This window comes from Myotis myotis, unplaced genomic scaffold (assembly GCF_014108235.1).
Source record: "Myotis myotis isolate mMyoMyo1 unplaced genomic scaffold, mMyoMyo1.p scaffold_m19_p_9, whole genome shotgun sequence".
NCBI lineage: Eukaryota > Metazoa > Chordata > Mammalia > Chiroptera > Vespertilionidae > Myotis > Myotis myotis.
Window position 1 is genome coordinate 35,984,999 of NW_023416401.1, and position 22,420 is coordinate 36,007,418.

Sequence of the window (22,420 nt, forward strand, 5' to 3'; positions counted from 1 at the left end):
AAACCCCCCCCCCCAAAACCAAATAATCCAATTTAAAATGGTCAAAAGGCTTGAGTAGACACTTTTCCAAAGAGGACATAAAGATGGCCAATAGACATATGGGAAGATGCTCATTATCTCTAATCATCAGATAAATGCAAATTAAAGCCATGATGAAATATCCCCTCATACCTGCCAGAATGCTTGTCATCAATAATGAAAAAATGTTGGCATGAATATGGAGAGAAGGGAACCCTCATGCAATGTTTTGGGGAATGCAGATTGGTGCAGCCACTATGGAAGCAGTATGGAGTTACCGCAAACATTAAAAATGGAACTGCCTTAATGCCCAGTGAGCCCACTTCTGGGAATATATATGAAGAAACCCAAAACACTAATTTGAAATAATATATGCAGTTCTATATATGCAGTTTGTTGCAGCGTTATTTACAATAGTCAATATTTGGAAGCAGCCCAAGTGGCCATCAGTAGTTGAATGGATAAAAAGCTGCATTACATTTACATAATGGAATACTGCTCAGCCATAAAAAAGGGAAATCTTACCTTTTGAAACAGCATGGATGGACTTGGAGAATATTATGCTAAGTGAAATAACCCAGTCAGAGGCAGACACGTACCATATGATTTCATTTGTATGTGGAATCTACTGAACAAAACAAACTAACAAACAAATTAGAAATGAAGAGAACGGACTGACAACTGTCAGAGGGGTGGTGGGTTAAGAGGCTAGGTGTAAAAGGTAAAGGGATTAAGCAAAAACAAACAAATAAACAAACAGAAAACATCTCATAGACACTAAAGACAGTATTATGATTACCAGAGGGAACGGGTATGGAGTAATGTAGAAGAGAGTGAAGGCGGGGATAAATGGAGATGGGTAAATTGACGGGGTGGTGAGCACACAGTACAATATTCAGATGATGTAGTATAGAATTGTATGCCTGAAAACTATACAATTTTATTTAACCAATGTCATCCCAAATAATTCAATAAAAATAAAAAAAATAAAATGTCTTCACAACAATATCCTGGCATGTTTGCCCAAATACCTGTGACCTAGCCAAGCTGACTAATAAAATTAACCATCATAATATTTAAACCATAAAAAGTAAATATTGGCCACATTGGGAGATATAGCATAATGGGTAGGAGTAAAAGATTTGTTAGAAAACTCTTAAATTGTCAGAACAAATATTTAGCCAAAATGGATGCTTTTGGTTTACCACCATTTATATGATGGATGTTGTATATAATTTTTTTCTTCTGAGAATTATGACTTTACTTCAGTGTACAGTAGTCATACATATATGTACTGCTATTTGTTTGAAAGGTCACTAAAATGAGTCAATTTGTTCTTTACAAAAATACATGTTGATGAAATAAAGTTCATTAACCTTTTTAGCATTTTGAGAAAAATATGTGACCAACTCAATACTAATGTAGTCCCTGAAGAAGTGAATTTACTATTTCTGAGTGTTCCCTTTGTTTTTAGAAATCATTTTTGGGGGTATAATATTTGGTAGAATTGCTAAATGCTTAGAAATATGTGCTTTCTTAGTGCTTCTTCATTTATTTTTGTATATGTTTTTATTGATTTTAGAAAGAGAGAAGGGAAAGGAATAGAGCGATTGATGTCGCTCTCTCATTGATGTTTCTATCTCTCTATCCCTTAATCAGCTGCCTCATACACACCCCATACTGAGGATCAAGCCAACACCGGGCATGTGCCCTGACCGGAAATAGAACCAGGGATCTCTTGGTTCATGAATCAATGCTCAACCACTGGCCATACCAGCTGGGCCCTTAGTACTTCTTAAAGAAATAGTTACATTTACTCATTAGGAAACTGATTTTTTATTATAAAATCAAGCTTACTTGGTAAGATTAAGTAGGAGCAATGTAAAGAGGGTAACATTAGGCAAGTGATAATGGATATATACTTTGAATCTAAAAATATTGAGCCAAATAATTGACCAGTTTATAGTTCTAAAAACAGTATGCCAACTACTTTTTCTGTAATTATACTATGCCAGTTCTTCTAATGCATCTCCATTGCTATTCCTGAATAACTAACTATATTTTAGACATAATTGGTGTTTAAAATTAGTTTGCCTGATAGACTTGAAGCAAGTCCTTTATAATTTAGGTCAGCAAAGAAAATGCCAGTGTACTAGATGAGCACAGTTCTCTCTGTTCCTGTTCAGCAGCTGCAGGGTGAGATCGCCGATGATGAAAGCAGTATGCTAAATCATTAGGCACAATTTACTTATTATGAAAGTAAAGAGCAAAAATCAATTTTTTCATGAAATTACCTTGCTATCTGTTTATATTGTGTTTGGCTTGTGGCATAAAAGATCACAAACACTATTGACTTTTCAGATGCAGCCTCTATAAATATGCATGGAGAGTGTGTTGGCATTCTTAATAATATCTCCTGTGATGAGGTAGAAAGAATTCACTTTTGTAAAGGTAACTCAGAGATTCTTACCTATACTGGGAGTTTTTGAAAATAAGGAGTGGGGAGATAAGTCAATTATTTTGAAATTGTCTGTAGAAGGATCATCTGCAAAAGTGTTTTTCAGCTTTTCATCATTGCCTCACTGACAATCCTACACGGACATCTTTTTCCTATTTGCTCTTGTATAAAACTTTAATATTGTGAGTGTACTGCATTCTCTTTATGCACTCTGGCCCTTTGAACACAAACCATGGGACTAAGATTTTTCACTACCTGCAAAAAATAATCCTCATGTTGAGAATAATGCATGACTTCCTCTTTTCGGCTCTTCTCCATCAGACTGAGATATGAATAGAATTTTACACTAATGGGATTCAGAATTTTTTCACCAGAAACCTAAATTTCCGAGAAAAATGTACTCCCAAACTCCCTAAAAATGTTTTATTTTTTTTGATAGTATTATTTCACAGAGATTTATTTACAACTAAAAACAGGGTGGGGGTGGTTTGGGAGCGAATAACCAGAGAACTTATATGCATATAGGTATAACCCATGGACACAGACAATAGTGTGGCGAAGGCCTGGGGGTGGTGGAGGAAGTCAATGGGAAGAAAAGGAGGGAAACATGTGTAATACTGTCAATAATAAAGAAAAAAATTTAAAAAATAACAGCAAAGAAATAAAAAGATTATTGAGTATTTAGGACCTAGACAATTTTCAAGGCTTTAGTATGATATAAATTCATTTTATATTGGAGCTTTGGTCAATGGAATCCAGATCTAGAGGAGTTTTATTGCCGAATGTAGCAGTAGCTAGAAGGGTATGGAGGACTCAAGAGATTGCTCTTTCATTTTGTAACTTTTTATTTTGAAGTTGTAAATTCACAGCAAGTGACAAAAAAACTGTATCCTTAACTCACTGGAAACAACTTGCATAACTATGATAAATTATCTAAAATAGGAAAAAGACATTGGTATAATTCACAGAGATTATTAAGATTTTACCAGTTATACATGCACTCATGTGTGTATGTGTATTTTATGCAGTTGTATCACATGTATAGATTTGTGTAATTACCAGGAAAATCAACATCCAGATCCAGAAGTATTTATAACCATGTGGCTCCCTGGTACTACCCATTTAAAGTACACATCCCTTATCCCTAACCCTGGCAACAACTAATATGTACTCTAACTATAATTTTTAAATCCTTACCAAAGGATCTGTTTTTATTGATTTTGAGAGAGAGAGAGAGAGAGAGAGAGAGAGAGAGAGAGAGAGAGAGAGAGGATAGAGGAGAGAAAAACAGATCTGTTGCCTCCTGTATACCATATCCCTTGACTGGGAATTGAACCTGCAACCTTTGAATGCTCCAGCCATCTAAGCCACCCAGCCAGAGCTCTACCTGTATAATTTTGTTACTTCAAGAATGTTATTTATATAGATGGAATCATACAGCATACACCCTTTGGGGACTTCTGCACTCAGCATAATTCTCTTAACATTGATCCAAGCTGTGAATCTATCAGATAGTTTCTTTTAATTGCTGAATGGCATTTCATAGTATGTCTGTATCTATTGAGGGACATCTGGATTGTGCCCAGTTTCAGGCTATTAGGAATAAAAGTTACTCTGAACAATTGTGTACAGGTTTTTATGTGAACATAGTTTTCATTTATCTGGGACAAATGCCCAAGAGTGCAATTGTTGTGTTCTCTGCTAAGTGCCTGTTTAGTTTTACAAGATGCTGCCAAACTATTTTCCACAATGGCTGTCCAATTGTACATTCCCAGTAGCAATGTATGAGTGACCCGGTTCTCCACATCCTGGCAAGAATTTGTGTTGTCTTTTTTTTAGCCATTCGGTTGTGTACATAGGGAGATCTATTTTTTTGAAGGGACTAATTGCAGGAAAGTTGGAGCCTATCTGTACCTCCAGCTTCTTCTGGGGTAGCTTGAAGATTGTTCAAAACCTGTTCATATTTCAAAATACTGAGCAGCTTCTGTGACCTGCACATACATATACGTCATGTTTGTTTAAAAGAAGGTTGTTCTTTGTAGATATGTAGGTGTGGAGATCAACTTGGTCTATGGCATGAAGGGCAGAAGCTTATGTTTTTCACAGAGCCCCATACCTGTCACCAATGGGAGCAGTGGCCAGTGAGTGTTTTTATTCATGCCTCAGCCTGAAAGCTTATTCATCCACATCATACACATCTGGGCAAAAAAGTATTCGGGTGCTAGGATAAGTGCAATGGCAGTTAGCAACAACCTGGGAATTATCAATTTGATTTCTTGGATTTTTTTTCACCTGTCAGTTTGTCAGAGGGACAGAGAATATTTAACTTCAAAGTACCTATAAGTTGATACAGGCTTGTAAAATATGGATGAGCCCAACACAGAAAAATCTTGAAAAACAGAGTGGGGAAGTATACACACACACACACACACACACACACACACACACACACACACTAAAGGCCCAGTGCACAACATTCGTGCACTGGGGGGGCGGGGCTCAGCCTGGCCTGCGCCCTCTCACAGTCTGGGACCCCTCGGGGGATGTCTGACTGCTGGCTTAGGCCCGGTCCCCACAGTCAGACATCCCCCAAGAGGTCCTTAGCATTGCCATGAGCCTGGCTTCTGGCTGAGTGGTGCGCCCCCTGTGGGAGCGCACTGACCACCAGGGGACAGCTTCTGTGTTGAGCGCCTGCCTCCTGATGGTCAATGGATGTCATATTGACTGGTCGTTCTGCCAGTTTGGTCAATTTGCATATTAGGATTTTATTATATAGGATAGATAAAGAAATATTACGCCAAATAAGAATAAGAGTTTATACATTTCCATATATATACTATTAATAAATGTATATGCTATTTGTATATGTGTTATATAAATATTTAAAAATATCTTATAAAGGTTCAAGATTTCCACATTATTATTAGTACATTAATGCTTCTCATTCTTAGTCTGACAGTAATATTTTCTCTAAGTCAAATTTGTTCATCATGAAAAAATAACCAAAAAAAAAAAACAAAGGCAGCAGAGAGCCTTTTATAATGAAGAAATAATATCGGGTTGGAGAGAGTGAGAACTGCAAAGTGCCAATCACGGGAGGCTGCAGCCTGTTGGGGACCAACACAGGCTGTGCTGCGGTTGTGTTTCTCAGTGTGGGGCTCCCTCTTGAAGCTGCTTGTAATAACTTGCCTGAACAGATGTAGCCACTTCAGGTCACTGGAAACATGTCAGCTCGGGAAGGTGATCCGCAAGGTTGCCCTGACTTGCTGCCCCTTGCTCAAGGGAAGCCTTTTTTGAGCCAATCTATCCCCTGGGACCTTGAAGGAAAAACAAAAGAAAGCGAGAGATAAGCAGCCCTGGGTTCTAGAAGCAGAGCGAACAGTTAAACAGCAGAAAGCTTCAGTGTGTGGTGATTTATATTTTAAATGTTGTAAACTTCTGACCTCATTTAAAACAGGAGAGTGTCTGAGAGCCAGAAATGTTCCCCAAATTCTTGCTTTCTTGTCTTTGGTCACTGCACTTCATATAGGGCCTTTTGCCTTACAATTTTGCCCAGGCTTTCGGAGAATGAGTGCAGGAGCATCCATAGTTCCAGGTTGATATTGGCATAAACATAGAGCATATTAGCGTTTAAACATGCTGAGGGCTCAAAACGTCACAAGACCCTCTTCTCTAGGAATTTGGAGCCACATATGAAAGTAATGGAGAGTCACACACAGAGGATCACTGATCAAGAAACATGAAGTCAAATACGAATAAGAGCTTACACATTTCCATAAAACACTGCTCATGAGGGTATGTTTTAAGGACAAAAGGTAAGAGTGTACAGAATTCTGGGAGGTGGTTGTGGGGGAGGGAAATGTTGGCTTTTCTTAATTTAAAATGAGAGTTTTGGGAAAGACAAGATGTCAGGTGTGTCTAACTGGATGAGAGATGATTTGACTCCTGGGAGATGATGGAAATTTCAGGCACCCAGCTACTTTATTTTTTTAAAAATATATTTTATTGATTTTTTACAGAGGAAAGGGAGAGAGATAGAGAGTTCGAAACATCGATTAAAGAGAAACATGGATCAGCTGCCTCCTGCACACCTCCTACTGGGGATGTGCCCGCAACCAAGGTACATGCCCTTGGCCGGAATCGAACCTGGGACCTTTCAGTCCGCAGGCCGACGCTCTATCCACTGAGCCAAACCGGTTAGGGCCCGGCTACTTTATAAGACAAACAGGAATCACAGGACATTTATGTTTGTTTAAGGAAAGCTGTTGCGTGTCTTATGTATGTGTGTTTCCCTCACAGCAGTAAATGTGCTCAGTAAATGTCATTAGCTTGATCAATAGGACTTTGAAAAGGCTGAGGGGGTGGCTGTAGGAGCCATGGTAAGAGAAAGTGGTGTTGATGAAAGTGCTAACTGCGCAAACATGAAGGGTAAGGTGTAGAGGAAAGGGAGAGAATTGGGAGCGTTTTTCTCTGAAGGCTGGAATTCGTGGCATGTGTAATAAAATGGACTTGTCATAGTGCAGATAGAATCTAGAAGCCTGGTGCAATTTTTCTCTTTTAGGTTGCAAAAGAGAACATTCCACGTTGGGTAAGAAAAAAATTTGGCAAGAAATAGGGAGTCGAATCCTTATTTTGATGAAACTGGCAAATGCTTCTGAATGATTAAGAGTTTTGATGTTTTTACAAAAGTTGTGCAAAGTTTTCTAAAAACAGTACTATGGATATTTTTCTTCGATGATGATGTTATAGTTTGGCACATTTTAGTACCTTGGGGTTTTATTCCAGATTTGTGAAGTAAGTGTGGCAAGGCAAATCAGTGAGATATGGTTCTTTTGTTGCTTATCCAACAGAGAAAAAAATGCGCTTACTAGTAATGATCAAATATGTCAAAACAAACTCCTTATAAAGAGGGATATTGGTTTTAAATAGTAGCATAGTTCATACAAAATCTATAAAATAAAATAAATTTGAGCCTAGTATAGCTAAATATGACTTAAATTAGTGATGGCATTATATATCAAGTCTGGGTTACTCATGATGAAATTCTAATATTTTGATAAATAATCGGTCTTATTTTTATTGAATGGAATCAGAATAAACTGAAGCAGAACTACATAGTTTAGATATTGATTATCCTCACTTTACTATCAAGTGCTATAGATTTAAATATATCTTATTATGCTGTGTGTATATAATATGAACATTAGATAGATTTTTGAGCCAGAATGATCTAAGATTTTAGCATGCATAATAAAATAAAATTACGTATTTCAGAGCTCCTAATAGCTTATGAATGTGACCCTGAAATAAATAAGTATGGCTATTTTTATAAATTCTTACAAACCAGAAAACTCCTCCCCAAATATGTCAGGCTTAATTTTCTGCTCCGTGGAGCACAGCTAGGAGGCTAGCAAAGCCCAGTGACATTTTCCACAGTGTGAGTTGCCAACCATTAGAAGCCTGTGGCAATGTTTAAATTTACAGCAAACAAGCTAACAATTGGTTGAAGAAAGGATTATGTAATTCTTTAATATCCCTTTCTGTAGCGTTCACATCACTATTGGAGAGAATCCTAAAGACAGAACCGGTGACTGTCTGCTAAGGTAGCACCTCCTTATAGCTATGAGCCGATATAGCCTTTATGGTCAGCTATTTTGGCTCTCCTCCCCATCTCCTTTGCTAAGCTTCTACGAAATGGATCATATTGGAGTGTGCTCACTTCAGTGTGTGTTAGAGCTGTGATTTCAGTGGTCATTATTTCTGCAGAGTGGCCTATATTGATTTCAAAGTCTCCTGGAGAGCATTAATTAGCAAGATAATTACATGGCGCTACTTGGGTTCTGATACCTCAGTAATTAGATCCAACCTTCAAATGGAAACATTGGTAATGGCAATGGGAAGAGTTAAATTCGGAGGAACTGAGAAACTGTATTTATTCTATGAATACAGTAGAATAAAAGTCAAAAGAGGATCTCTACAAAATAATTTGTATGTTACGATATCCTATTAAAGTTCTAGGAAAATGTGATTATCCAAATGATCAAATTGCAGCTCCCCATTCCCCCCCGGATCTGTAAATGACATTGTGTGTATGCACAGTAATATCTCATTTACCCGGAGATGGTATTGAACAGAAGGGTGGTAAACAGATTTTCTAGATAATTGGAACACATCCTAACTGCTAGATTTAATTTATTTTATTATTTTGCTTTTCAAAAGTGACAGTATATGTATCTCCCAGCTTTTTCCTATCAGAGTATATTGATCATAATTGAATCTTTTCTTTTTGCCTTCAGGTTGTTATCCTATGGAATTTAGGAAAGCAATATGTTTATGTCCAGCCATGTCAGGTCCTGTGGGTAGTAGAAGGGCTCATGGAAATCCTGATTATCTTAGATCAGTACTTATGTGACTAGTACTCACATTTCATATGTTGACTATGGCTTTAGTTATATTATAATCCCCTTCTACAACAGAATGAGAAATCCTTAAGGAAAGGGACTGCATATTGGTATGTTTTTCAAATTGTTGACAGTATTACAGATGTCCCCCAATTTTCTCCTCCTTGGCCCTCCCAGCCCCTGTCCTCCCCCAAGCCTTTACCACACTAATGTCTGTGTCCATTGACTATGTATATAAGTTCTTAGTTCATCTCTTCCAGTCCTGCTGTCCCCTCCCCCACAAGATATGTCAGTGTGTTCTTAAAGTGAAATTTTCTCTCAGAGAAAATAAGTTCATGATTGCTGTTTAAGAGATTTCAAACTAATGCCCAGCCAGTATGGCTCAGCAGTTGAGCATCACCCCAGGAACCAAGAGGTCACTGGTTCGATTCCTGGTCAGGGCACATGCCCAGGTTGCAAGCTCGATCCTCGGTGGGAGGGGGATGCAGGAGGCAGTTGATCGATGATGTTTCTCTATCATTGATGTTTCTATCTCTCTATCCCTCTCCTTTCCTTTCTCTCTAAAAATCAACAAAACATATTTTAAAAAATATTTTAAACTGAGGTTTATTTGAGTTTGTTGATTGAAGTTGAAAGAGATGAAAATTCTAACAATTTTACAATATTCAAGGGAAATTGTGATTGCATTTATTTTTAATGTCGAGGAAAATTAAATACATTGGTTTGTATTAGAACCTTTATATAGCTCCAAATATTTTGTTAGTTTAGAAAATGAAATGTCTCATTTAAAATTTTCTTTTTCTTCTAAAACAGTCAGGTACATTTAAATTAAAATCTTTTTCTGCCTTGGCCAGGTGACTAAGCTGGTTGGAGTGTTGTTCCAGACAGCAAAAGATTGTGGGTTAAATTCCTGGTCAAGGCACATACCTGGGTTGCAGATTTGATCCCCAGTCAAGGCATGTTTGGGAAGCAATCGATCGATGTCTCATCTCACATCGATGTTTCTCTCTCTTTCTAACTAAAAACCAGTAAAAACATATCCTCGGGGGGGGGGGGGTAAAAATTTATTAAAAAATATTTTTCCAAGATATCCCAGAGTGCTGAACTTTACAGTATTCAATAACTAAAATTTCCCTCCATTTTCTAGAGGAAAAATTAGTATTTATAATCAGTATTTATTATAATCAATATTTATAATAAAAGCCAGGATATTATCTTCTCTTATTCTACAAAGTCATTAACAGATAGTGAAAACATTCATTTTTTCAGCAAAAAGATGAAGGCTAAAAAACTTTATTTTTCTTACTTCAGTTATTTTATGGAGAAAGGTATTCTCAGATATTAATACTTGGTTTTAATTGCATCTTTTGGAAACTCTGTCTGATAATGGGGCATGTTTAAACAAGGTAAACTGAGACAAAAGAGTTCATTCAAGAAATTTTTTTTTCTTAATTTCCACTGAATTATAACCTATGTACAGTAAAGTGCATAAGGCTTAAGTGTAAAGCATGGTGAACATGGTGAGTGAATACACTGGTGTAACCCCCACTTAATGTAAAGATACAGAATGTTATTACCAGCCCAAATAACTCCCTTATCATGCCACCTAATTACCTCCTGAGTAGTCACTATAATGTTTTCCATTATAAATTAAATTAGTGTTGTCAGTTTTTTGAATTTTATGTAAATGGAATGACACAGTATGCTCTCTTGATTTTTTTTTTTTTTACTCCATATTATCTCTGTGGGGTTGATCCATGTTTTAGACAAAAAGAGTTGGTTCTTCTTTGTGGCTGTAGAGCAATCAATTTTTTAAATATAGCATAATTTATTAATCAATTCTATTATTGATGAACATTTGTCTTGTTGATGCGTTTTGGCCTTCCAAATAAAACAGGTATGAAGATTCTGCTATATCTTTTGGTGCACATACATAGAGTTGGCAAAAAGCTCTTCTTTTGTTTAGCTATTTAGCTGCATAGTCTTTCAAAGCGATTGAACCAATTTATACTTGTCACATATGAATTCTACTTTCTGTTATCTTTGTCAACACTAGGTATTATTGGTTTTTGTAATTTTAGCCATTTTTCTATTAGTTGTCTTGTTTTTACCTTTCATGTTAGTCTACTACCTCTCTGGCATTTTTTTTTTAAATCTTTTGGATACAGTGTGATGAAGTGATCAACACATTTAATTTTCCACAAGCATTTTTAATTTATCAGGCACCATTTATTGAAAAGACACAATTTATTGTTTTCCCACTTATTGATATAACATCTGTGTTATAAATTAGGCATCTCTATAGGTGTGGGTGTGTTTCTTGATTCTTTGTTCTGTTTTATAAGTTATTGGCATAAAGTTTTTTTGTAGACACTTTTATTTACTATTGTGATGCCCTCATTTTCAGGTCATATTGCTAAATTTTATTTTCCTTTTTAATCAGTCTTACTAAGAGTCTCTAGAAACAGTTTTTGACATAGTTATTTTCATTATATATCTTTTTGTAACTCAGTTGATTTCTGTACTTATTATTTATCTATTATCTTTGAATTTAGTTTGCTCTTCTATTTCTAGGGGCTTTTAAAATGTTTTTAAGCTTTCATTTTGAAATAAGTTGGGTTAGAAAACATTTACAAAAATTTTACAAAGTTTCTATAAACTCATTGCCCAGCTTTGCTAAATGTTGATGTATTACATAACTGTGGCACAATTTTAAAATCATGAAATTAGTATTGAAATATTCTATAAAGATTCTTTAAATTTTGCAAATTATACCACATATGTTTTTTTTCTAGTTTAGGACTAAATCCAGTATTACACATTGAATTTAGTTCTCATGTCTCTATTCTTCTTTGATTTGGGGAACGTCCTTAGATTTTGTCTCTCTTCATGACCTTGATACTTTGGAAGAGTGCTAACCAGTTAATTTGCAGTGTCTCTCAATTTGGGCGTTTCTTCCTGATTAAGTTCAGATTACTCATTTTTGGCAAGAATAAACCAGAAACAAAGATATGACAAAAATGTGTCATATTAGGAGAAACCGCACGATGCTGACATATCTTATTCTTGGTGATGCTAAGCTTGGACACTTGATTCTGGTAAAGTCTGCCAGTTTTCCCCATGACAAACTTACATTTTTTCCTCTGCAGATAATAAGTATTTTGTGAGGGAGACCGTTTGAGACTATGCAAGTATCCAGTTTTCTCATATACACTTGCCCACTCATTTTAGCCTCTATGAGTGATTCTTGCCTTTGCAACAACTATTACTGTGGTGTTTGCAAGATGTTAATTTTCTATTTGCATCATCCCTTCTGTCTTCATTAGTTGAAATCTCTGGCTGGTGGCTCAGTTGGTAAGAGACTCGTCCTGTACACCAAAATGGTTGCAGTTCAATTCCCCTTCAGGGCACATACTGGTTTGATCCCCAGTTGCAGGTTTGATCCCCAGTTGGAGCGCATATGGGAGGCAACCAACCAATGTTTCTCTCTCACATTGATGTTTTTGTATCCTCAGGTGAAGATTTATAAAAATAAGCTGCTTTATTCTTATTGATTCATTCAAATACTTATTTTTGGGATGGAATCAAGGATATATATTTTATTCCATGAGATGAAATTAACTATTGTTTGTTGTTCATTTTATTGTAGTTTGGCAATTGGGAACTCCTTTAGGCTGGCTCCTCTGTCTTTTTGACACATCATCACATTTTGAGCATGATTGGCTGAAAGACAGTTCATTTGGTGTCATCTCCAGCTTAGATTGCTAGACATTTGAGTGTTTTGTTTTGAAGATGATTTATAGAAAGAGTAATTGCTTTGACTTTTCATTCTCTCTAAAGCCAAAGATTGGCAGAGGTGCTGAGAAAAGCATCAGAGGTTGGGAATGTTGAATGAGTTATTCGCATAATGAACAAAATCTATTCACTAAGTGAGCAATGCAGAATGCCCAAGATGGTGGTAGATGATAAGAGTGGGTAGAATGAAGTGAACTTCAGGGAGACTGGAGTTTCTGAAAGATACCAGTGTTGGAGATTATGGGATGTTTCTGAGTCGTGAGAAGTTGAACTGAAAGAAGAACCATTGCAGGGGAACATTCCAAGGGGTTTCCCAATAATTCCTCCCAGCAGTTCCCAAGTGAATGGCGGGAATGGGGAAGTAAGAGGGAAGGAGGACCAGTGAAGGGAAGGGGGGAAGGAAATCTGCCTTTCCAGATTGAATGGCTTTGAAAGGAGACTCCTTCCAGGTGAACATTACCACAGTTACCACACCTCTCCCACAGGTGGGAGATGGCAGTTATAAGCCTGGAGGAAGGCTTGCACGTTAGCATGAGGAATAGGAATATCCCAATAGATAACTGTCACTCTAAGTATTAGCCAAAGGCTCTGCAAAGATAATCGAAGGAAGAAAAAACAAATGTGATAACAAAAATAACAAACGTGCTCATCATCATCAGGAAAAGCAAATAAAAATCAAAGCAAACCACAAAATTAATTGTCTTTGCCTGCCAAATACCAAAAATTTAAAATATAATATAACCAAATGAGAGTCATGATATGAGATTTCTGTTGTTCTCAGACACTATTGGTACAAATCCCAAGAAGATGGTCAGTATACAATATTATAAAAATGTTTATTAATTTAGAAATTCTACTTCTGAGAGTGAAGCACATGATTAAGAATTCTGACTTAAGAATGCAGATACTCGAGTTGGACTGGATTTAAGTCAGAGTTCTGTCACTTCATACCTATATGGACTTCAGCAAGTCACGAGTTTCTTTTTGCCTCAGTGTCCTCATCAGTAAAATGGGATTAATTATAATACCTACCTTGTCAGGGTGTTGGATGGATTATTATATGTAGAGCAGTTAAAATAATATGTCTGGCTAATGGTAAGCACTGCATAAGACTGTGCTCATCTAGAATTTAAGGGTATCCGAATTTAGACCTTTTTAGATTTTAGTAAGGTAATATGGGATACATTGGCTTTATTATATAATGCTCCCCACTAGGCTCTGGGGCAGGACCCCATAATCAAGCCCACTAACATTTCTAATGTGAAGTATAAGAGGTTTCATATTGTGTCATAAATGATGATGATAAGGTCAGATTCAGGTTTTCTTTATCTTAATCTTCAAGAGAGATTTCGGAGGCTTGATACAGTCAAAGACATTTGAGATCTGCATTTCATAGTAATAAAATATTAAAAGTTAAACTTTTTTTGTTGTTGTTAAATATATTTTATTGATTTTTTACAGAGAGGAAGGGAGAGAGATAGAGAGTTAGAAACATCGATGAGAGAGAAACATCGATCAGCTGCCTCCTGCACATCTCCTACTGGGGATGTGCCCGCAACCCAGGTACATGCCCTTGACCGGAATCGAACCTGGGACCCTTGAGTCTGCAGGCCGATGCTCTATCCACTGAGCCAAACCGGTTTCGGCTAAAAGTTAAACTTTTATATAAAATGTATATTGCTACTTTATTTAATAAAGGAAATGTTTATAAACTATTAAACCTTGAACTGTTTATGTTATATTATAAAATAAATAGGACACAATATTGTGTTATGTCTAGAAAAAAAATAACTAACCATAGAAAAATAGTCTAGAAGAAAATATTCCATATTATTAGCAACAACTATGATGATATGGTGGAATTATAATTTCATACATTTATTTTATACTATTTGCAGGTTTTTAATAAAGATAGTAAATTTATAATGAAAAAGTAATTTTTATCAGCCTGACTTTATAGTCTTAATCTGTAAATTTGACTATCAGCAATTTGAAAAGTTGCCTTTTTTGTTAGTTATATTTTGATGGTGGTAAATGTCACTATAAGTACTTTAATATAGAGAGGCAAATAGAAAAATTTCTTTGAATGTTGTTTAAATTTGTTTCATGTGCTGAATTTTGCTGGCTAATTCCCGTCTCAGTCACCCTATCTCCTAAAATTTAGTGTCAGTAAATGTAAGTCAAGTTTATAAAAGAAATAGTATGTATATCAACTCATATTTAAAGGTTAGATTTTTTGTGTTTGTTGTTTCTCTGTGGACAGTATCAAAATATGACAAATCACCCCTTCAGGACGAAAGTGTTCAGAAGGAGCAAGGACTTTGAAAAGCAGATGGTCATAGTTTAAGCCCCAACTCTACTCTTTTCTTGTTATCTGACTTTGGCAAATTACTAATTCCCTGAATCTCAGTTTTTTAATTTGTAAAACAGAAATAATATCCCATTTAAGGGTTAAGTAAGATAATTTTTATAAAGCATCAACCCAGGGCTTTATATTGTATGCTCAATAAATGGGCATACTCTCTGCCTTCTTTCCTAAGTTTTAACCAAGAACAGAAAAAAATGTAGGGGAAGGTATAAAATATGGGGAAGCACTATTTATCAAGCACTGCTAAAAGTACTTAACTCGTATTAATTTAATTATTCTTTTCACAGTTCTCTACAGAGGGCCTACACAGCTTGTCCAACGAATCTGCTCTTTGGCTGAGCGGCAACATTAAGCTTGGTGATCTGACCAAGAGCCCATGCTCTTGATGACTTGACTAGCCTTCCTCTAAATTATGAGTTAAAGGATGAGAGTAAGGCTGCTATTCTTGTAGTTTAACATGTCTAAATAATAGTGAAAAGTTAATGAGGAAGCCCGGCCAATGTGGCTCAGTGGTTGAGCATCGACCTGTGAACCAGGAGGTCATGGTTCAATTTCCTGTTAGGGCACATGCCTGGGTTGTGGGTTCAATCCCTGGTGTGGGGTGTGAAGGAGGCAGCTGATTAATGATTCTCTCTCGTCACTGATGTTTCTAACGCTTTCTCCCTCTCCCTTCCTCTCTGACATCAATAAAAAGTATGTCTATATTTTTAAAATGTAATGAGGAAGCTCTGCTAACAGTTGCATTCCTGTTTTGGCCCCTCTGTATTTCAGCACATGGTGAGCAGTGCTCTGGGGAGCCTTCTATGATTACAACTTGCACCTTTTCCTGGGACACTCTTAAAAGGATCAGCAGACATCCAATTTACTCACATATAATCCCAGATTAATGGAGTTTTTGCAGAGCTGATTACACTTGATTTACCAAGACTGGGTAAGTGTTTAAAAATACATTTACTGTTTTGCAGGTGATATTTGATGTCATGCTGTTTGAAATATTTCTGTCTTGTTATAAATTGGAAAGTTATATTAACCAAGTAGACACATGGTTGGAGGGAAAATTGGTTGCCAGAAAAAGGTACATTGATTAATATATTTATCATGGGCTAAGCACACACTGATGTATTTAAAGATATTTTTATTACTTATGTGAAGTATAGGGAGTTTACATTTAGTGCAAGGGGAATTTAATGACAAACATTCTCCTTTTAAAATATAACTGCAAACTGTTTTATGAAACCTATAATTGCTACAGTCTATGTTGTTTCTGCAGCTATAAAATCAATAACTGTAAAACAGAAAGGCTATTTCCTTTAAATTGGTTATAATGATGTTTATGCAAATCTTTCCCTGTGAGCTTTCCTTACCTGTCTTCCTAGCGCATATAGTCTTACTTCTGCATATCTTTTCCTCAATGTCATACTTCTCTGTTCCATGTACTAAATTGCCAGTCACTCCAGTCAAGGTTAATTAACAGAACAGAGACTTGGGACTGGGGAAAGAGAGTAACGTTGAATCAGATGGAAGAATAGGAGTAGTTACTGCAGAGAAAACGTGTGGGTGGTGAAGAGGATGAGCCAAGGTGACTCTTCCTCAAGCGTACAAATTATGCTGCATCTCAGATACTCAAGATCTGAGATGAGTCAGTGCCTCTTAGACATAAATAGGAAGATATTTATGGACGAGACCTCTCAAAATGTACATTTGCCTATTTTTCAAGTATTTTATACACAATGTAGGGAAAGGATATCCCAAACGTTTCTAGTGTGCAAAGCCTGGTAAATAGAAACAGGAAAGTTGAAGGTCGGTGAATGCCCCTGGTTACTGCACGATGGCCGGGAACATGGGCTTTTAAAACAGATTGGTTTCTCTAGTTTGAACACTTACTCCCACAGTTTGACCATGAGTCTGGGGTAGTTGTAAAATTTAAATGAGCCAATTTACAAAGAGTGCTTATGCTTAGTATCGGACCTGGCACACAATAAATATTCAATAAATGGGTGTTACTATGTTAAATGATTGTACAGACATTTCTAAGGATATTTGTAACTTTGCCAGTCTTTGATTTTAATAAAGTTTTCTCTATAAGAGCTTTAATTTTTCATCTATAAACTCTCACTATGTTGAATTTTCCTTATTCTCACCTAGCCAATTACAGTGGGAAGATAATACTAAAGATTATTATTTTTTTCAAATCTGGCATGTATTAATTTCTGAAGGGCATTGATATTTTTAAATTTTACTAGTATGCTATCAAACCTATCGTTTTGCAGCATCTTAATATTGGGTAAATTATCTGACTTTTTAAAATATTTTTATATTTGAAGTGAGAAAAATAGAATAGCTATTCTAGGACAATTTTTGTAAAGATCAAATAATATGAGATACAGTGCGTGACATAGAAGTATCCAATACATGTGAACTATTACTAATATTACTAATGTTATTGTTATAAATATTTTGTCTTAAACATATTCTTATCTACCTCTGTCTGATTGCTGATGCTGTCAGTCTTTAATTTGTATAACTTGAAGCAAGATGTTCTATAGAGTTTTTAAAAATAGAATATTAATATGTACAAAATCTCAGGTCACTTTAACTTTTGAAGACATGACTCATCATTTTATACACTCAAAGTACAATATATTTAATTTAAACACAGATATCATTTTATGACTTTACTAAATTACCTTCAAGGACAACTGCTTTTAAAACTCCCTAAATTAGATTCTTTCTAGAGGACATTATATAGCTGTAATTTTAAATTGCTTCACATTTTGATGATTCTTAGTATCAAAGTTTGGCTGTCCCACCCTTAATTTTTCACCTTTTAAGTTGTTCAACCCACCTATTGAGTATATAAAGTTATAAAATAAATACTGGGTAATCAGGATACCATCTGTCTCTACTAACTACTTTATCTAATCTTTCTGAATTTGTACTCCATCTTATATCTAACATCTTGAATGCTTAGAATTTGGTTTCATAATTCAACCTTAATGCCAAACTCTGATTCAGGTTATATTCACCAGTGAATTTTAGGAAACTGATCATTTTGGCCCCATCTCTGATATGAAGATCTGATATTGACCATGCAAAGCCATGCACCAGGGTTGATGATAATGTATCTATGAATTATTGTAAACAATAAAATATAAACTTTTTTTTAGATTTTTGACTTTTGATTTTTTTCATTATTTGATTTATTTAAATAAGTCAATTGTATGAACAAACAGGAATAGGATTACATCAAATATTTCAATACACACCTAAAGATTTATGGCATGTGTAGAATTAACCAACAAAGTAAACTTTCAATAGAGCCAATTAACTTTTATGTAACATGAGCCTAAGTCATGTTTTGTACAAGAATAACCCTCTTTATTAATCATAATTGATAATAAATACACACACACACACACACACACACACACACACACACACTTCTCAAGTGTTCATATAAAATTCAACCATTGACCCAGCCCCTTACATGAGCAAAGAGAAAATTAGATGTCATAGGATCATTTTGTCACTAGTATAACGAACAGAATCCCTATCTTGCTAGCTTAGATAAAGGGGACTTTTTGAGGTGGCACGTGAGGAATATTTTGTTGGGGTTCAACCTGGCCTGGAGGTAGCCATTACTCCCTTTAGCTGATAGTATCTGTAGGCCTCATGGCCTCTCCTTTTTTGTTCTTTCTGTGAATCTACATCATCACTATCTTTCTATCTTCAAACCTGCCCCAGAGCAGTGACCCCCAAATAGAGTTTACAAACTTTCCGTATCAGCTATCCAGAGCCAGGTGATCCATCTCTGTGGACCAGATTCAGTTTCTTGTGAGGATCTGATTGGTCCACTTCAGTCGGTTATTTATTCACAGCCCAATAAGCAGTAGTAAGAAGAATATGATTTCATGGGGCATGTATAAGCCCCCTTTGTGCCAGTGAGCAGCAAAAAAAAAAACCCTAAGAATGAGCTGTGGGTACAGGAAGGCACCTTTGGTACCTGAATTGTAATAGACATATCACAATGTAATAATAGTGATTATAGGCAGATTGGGATTTATGGGTTATTTGGGTGCTTCTTATATGATACATTGAAAGCTAATATTTTGATATATCGATTTGTGCCCTAAATGGCAATGGAAACCAAACAATAGTCTTATATTTCTAAATTATAAAAAAGCCATAAATGATTAACAGCATATATTGAATATGCACACTTTGAATACCCGAATGTTAAAAATTGCTGATAGAAATGTAAATGTAAAAGTCCAGTGGAGTTGACACTTTTTCTAATGCCATAGCATTTCAGTTCTGTAAGATTGCTGATTATTTCCTTTAAAGTATATTTTTTTCACCAAATTTTAGAGTAGTTGGTTCTTGAAGTCTTAAAAACAGGGTAAGGGGAATTTACCTTTCTCTTCTTGTATTCTCAGGTTTAGTAAGCTTTGATGTCCAGATCTGGAGTTAGCCACATTGTTCAAAAAAAGAACCTGATTTCCTTTAGACAGTGCCTATGTTTCCTTCCTTTTCAGAACTCTATAAGACTGTAGGACTTCCCATTTTGGTCCCAATAATTGGAATTTTCAAATGACATAACACACGAATCCAAGTCCAATAAAACACGTAGTATAATAATGATGCATCTTGGATTTTTTGCTATTCAGTGATATGCTCAACAATTTTTATTACTCTTATAGTGCACAGCATTAAGCTAATTACTGGGGATCCATTGCTGATCTTGTTCTTTCTCTTATGCAGTGGATAGGTTTGTGGGAAGTAGTTTGGGGTAGAAACAGTATTTTCATTTGATGCGCTTTTGTCATTTAGTTCAACATTGCTCATTCTTTAGGATGGCTTTACTAGTAAAGCCAACCACATATGAATTGCTGCTTCTACTCTGGACATTCTCAACCATAACAAACTTGCCCCTATTAGGGTAACTTTATCGCTCAGTCAGCTATTTTTTGATTTTGAGAAATTAACTGTTCAGTTTTTGTTTTTTAAAAGATATTTTTATTAATTTCAGGGAGGGAGAGGGAGAGATAGAAACATTAATGATGAGAATCATCGATCAGCTGCCTCCTGTACGCCACCTACTGGGGATCAAGCCTGCAACCCTGGGCATGTACCCTGATCAGGAATCAAATTGTGACCTCCTGGTTCATAGGTTGATGCTCAACCGTTGAGCCACGCTGGGTGGTCTCTGTTCACTGTTTTTTTGTATGTTCCTGTAGCCATTTGGGCTATAATGCATAAAAGGAGATATCCTTTTTTTCCTTGAAGTATAATTAACATATAACATTAGATTAATTTCAGGTGTACAACATATTCAATATTTATATATATTGTGAAATGATCACAATAAGTCTGGTTAACATTTGTCACCATATATAGTACACATTTTTTTGTGTGATGAGAACTTTTAAGATACTCTCTTACCAACTTTCAAATATACAATACAGTGTCATTAACTAAAATTATCGTGCTGCACATTATATTCCTGCACTTACATATGACTGAAGTTTCTACCTTTTAACCCCCTTCATTCATTTTACTCACCCCTCATCCCTCTCCTCTGGCAACCACCAACCTGTTCAAGAGAGAGATTCTTGAACCAACTTGTTTTGAATATTGTTAGTGTCTAATAATCTACTCAATTAACTACTATGTAAATTTGTGTTCAATCTTTCATAGTTCAAAGTCAGTGTAAACACTACTGAGCTTTTACAATTTCTCATGTCTTTCTTCATTGTTCCTTTGATTTTTCTCAAAGACTTGGAGTACCACTAGGTGTATTGCAACTGCCATATTTCCTATAATTTAGATAAAGTCAAAACTCAGATTATTGCTTTTGTTCAAACCTTTGCAAATTGAGGTCTAGAAGCTTCTAGATCATTAGAGCCAGAGGAGTCATTTGCTACATACAGTAACAGGGAGATGCTTTTATAGCAACAAAATCAGGTTCAGAAACAGGTAATTCACAGGGTTCATATTGCCCAATCAAGAACTTGAGTTATTCCATTTCCTTTGATCAACTTATATGAAAATGGCATTGAATATCAATTGATACTTAAATTGTCAGAGACTAAGATATGAAATGAGCTGACATAGGGGTCTGTTCATTCAGTAATGTATTTGTTTAGAAATGTATTTTGAGTGCCTTTCCTATATTAGGATTTAAAGTAAATGCTTGTTATTGTTTTTTAAACCAAGAATGTTCTCAATTATGAAAATGACCACAAATTCTATATTAATGGCAATGTTACAGATCTTCCCATCTGACGTGGGTTGTTTTGGTCAATGGGATATTAGCAGAAGTGATTGAGTAGAGTCTTGAAAAGTTCTTGCCCAGTGGAGCTTGCACTCTTGATTTTTTTAGTACTTAGTGTGCATGGGAAGAAGCATAGGCCACCTGCAATAGCTGATGAGAGACACATGGCCCCATAACCAGCCAACTGCCATCTAAGACCAGAACCCCAAGCCTACCCTCAAGCTCATCTCAAATGTCTGAGCCAACCTAGCTAAGATAAGCTGAATCTGACCTAGATCAACAGAATAGCAATGCAAGCATATTATTGAACTAATTAAATGGTTGTGAGCTAGATAAACGGTTGTTGTATTCAGCCATTGAATTTTTGGGTAGTTTGGTAAACAGCAAGTGTAAACTGATAAAGAACGTGAAAGTAATGTGCTTTTAAAACATATGTGGTTAAATATCACCAACCTTCAATTACTAGAATTTGCTGACAGAAGTTTTATACAGTTGGGAAAAGTTGAAGAAGAAGAGTTTAGCTTTAAGTTCAACTTTAATTCAAATGATGTCCTACTTCTACTAGATTACTAGCCTTCCCTCCAATGCAGGCCCTTTGAGGTGACAGCCCAGAAACAAATCTGAAATATTCTAATGTTCCTGTCCCTTATATTGTCCCATTGTGCCTCTAGTTTTAAAATCAGATCAAAAGGGGAGTTGAATTGGGTTGACATATTTGAATGAGGCCTAGAATTTCTTATTTTCACAAAATTAATCTTTAAAGTCATATAAATAAGTTTTTCTTTTACTAAGATTATAAATTTAGAATCAAAAGTTTATAAACTTGCTGTTACTCTTTTCTTAGCTCTTCTATTTTACGGTACAAAAAATACCATTCTTCTCCATTTGAAATAATAAACCCCTAATTTTGCTTTTAGATATATGACAAGAATGTGCCAAATTGAGAGTTGTTGTAACTAATTATTAATCATGATGTGTCTAATGAAAATTGTGATAATATATCTTGTTAATAGCATATGAGCTAAAAATTACAATTAATATGCTTTTTATCTCTACTGAAGTCACAATATGCCATTTAACTCTTACTCCCCCTTCAGATTATGGTC

At 35.7% G+C, this 22,420-nt stretch overlaps 1 protein-coding gene across 3 annotated transcripts in view; it reads left to right on the top strand.

The window, feature by feature from the left end:
• DLGAP1 (DLG associated protein 1) overlaps positions 1 to 22,420 on the top strand; it is a 617,521-nt gene that overhangs the window by 81,441 nt on the left and 513,660 nt on the right. For all 3 annotated transcript variants that reach the window (XM_036322630.1, XM_036322632.1, XM_036322631.1), the window contains exon 2: positions 15,812 to 15,971. The gene's annotated coding sequence lies outside the window, so the exon portion shown is untranslated. The remainder of the gene's footprint in view (positions 1 to 15,811; positions 15,972 to 22,420) is intronic.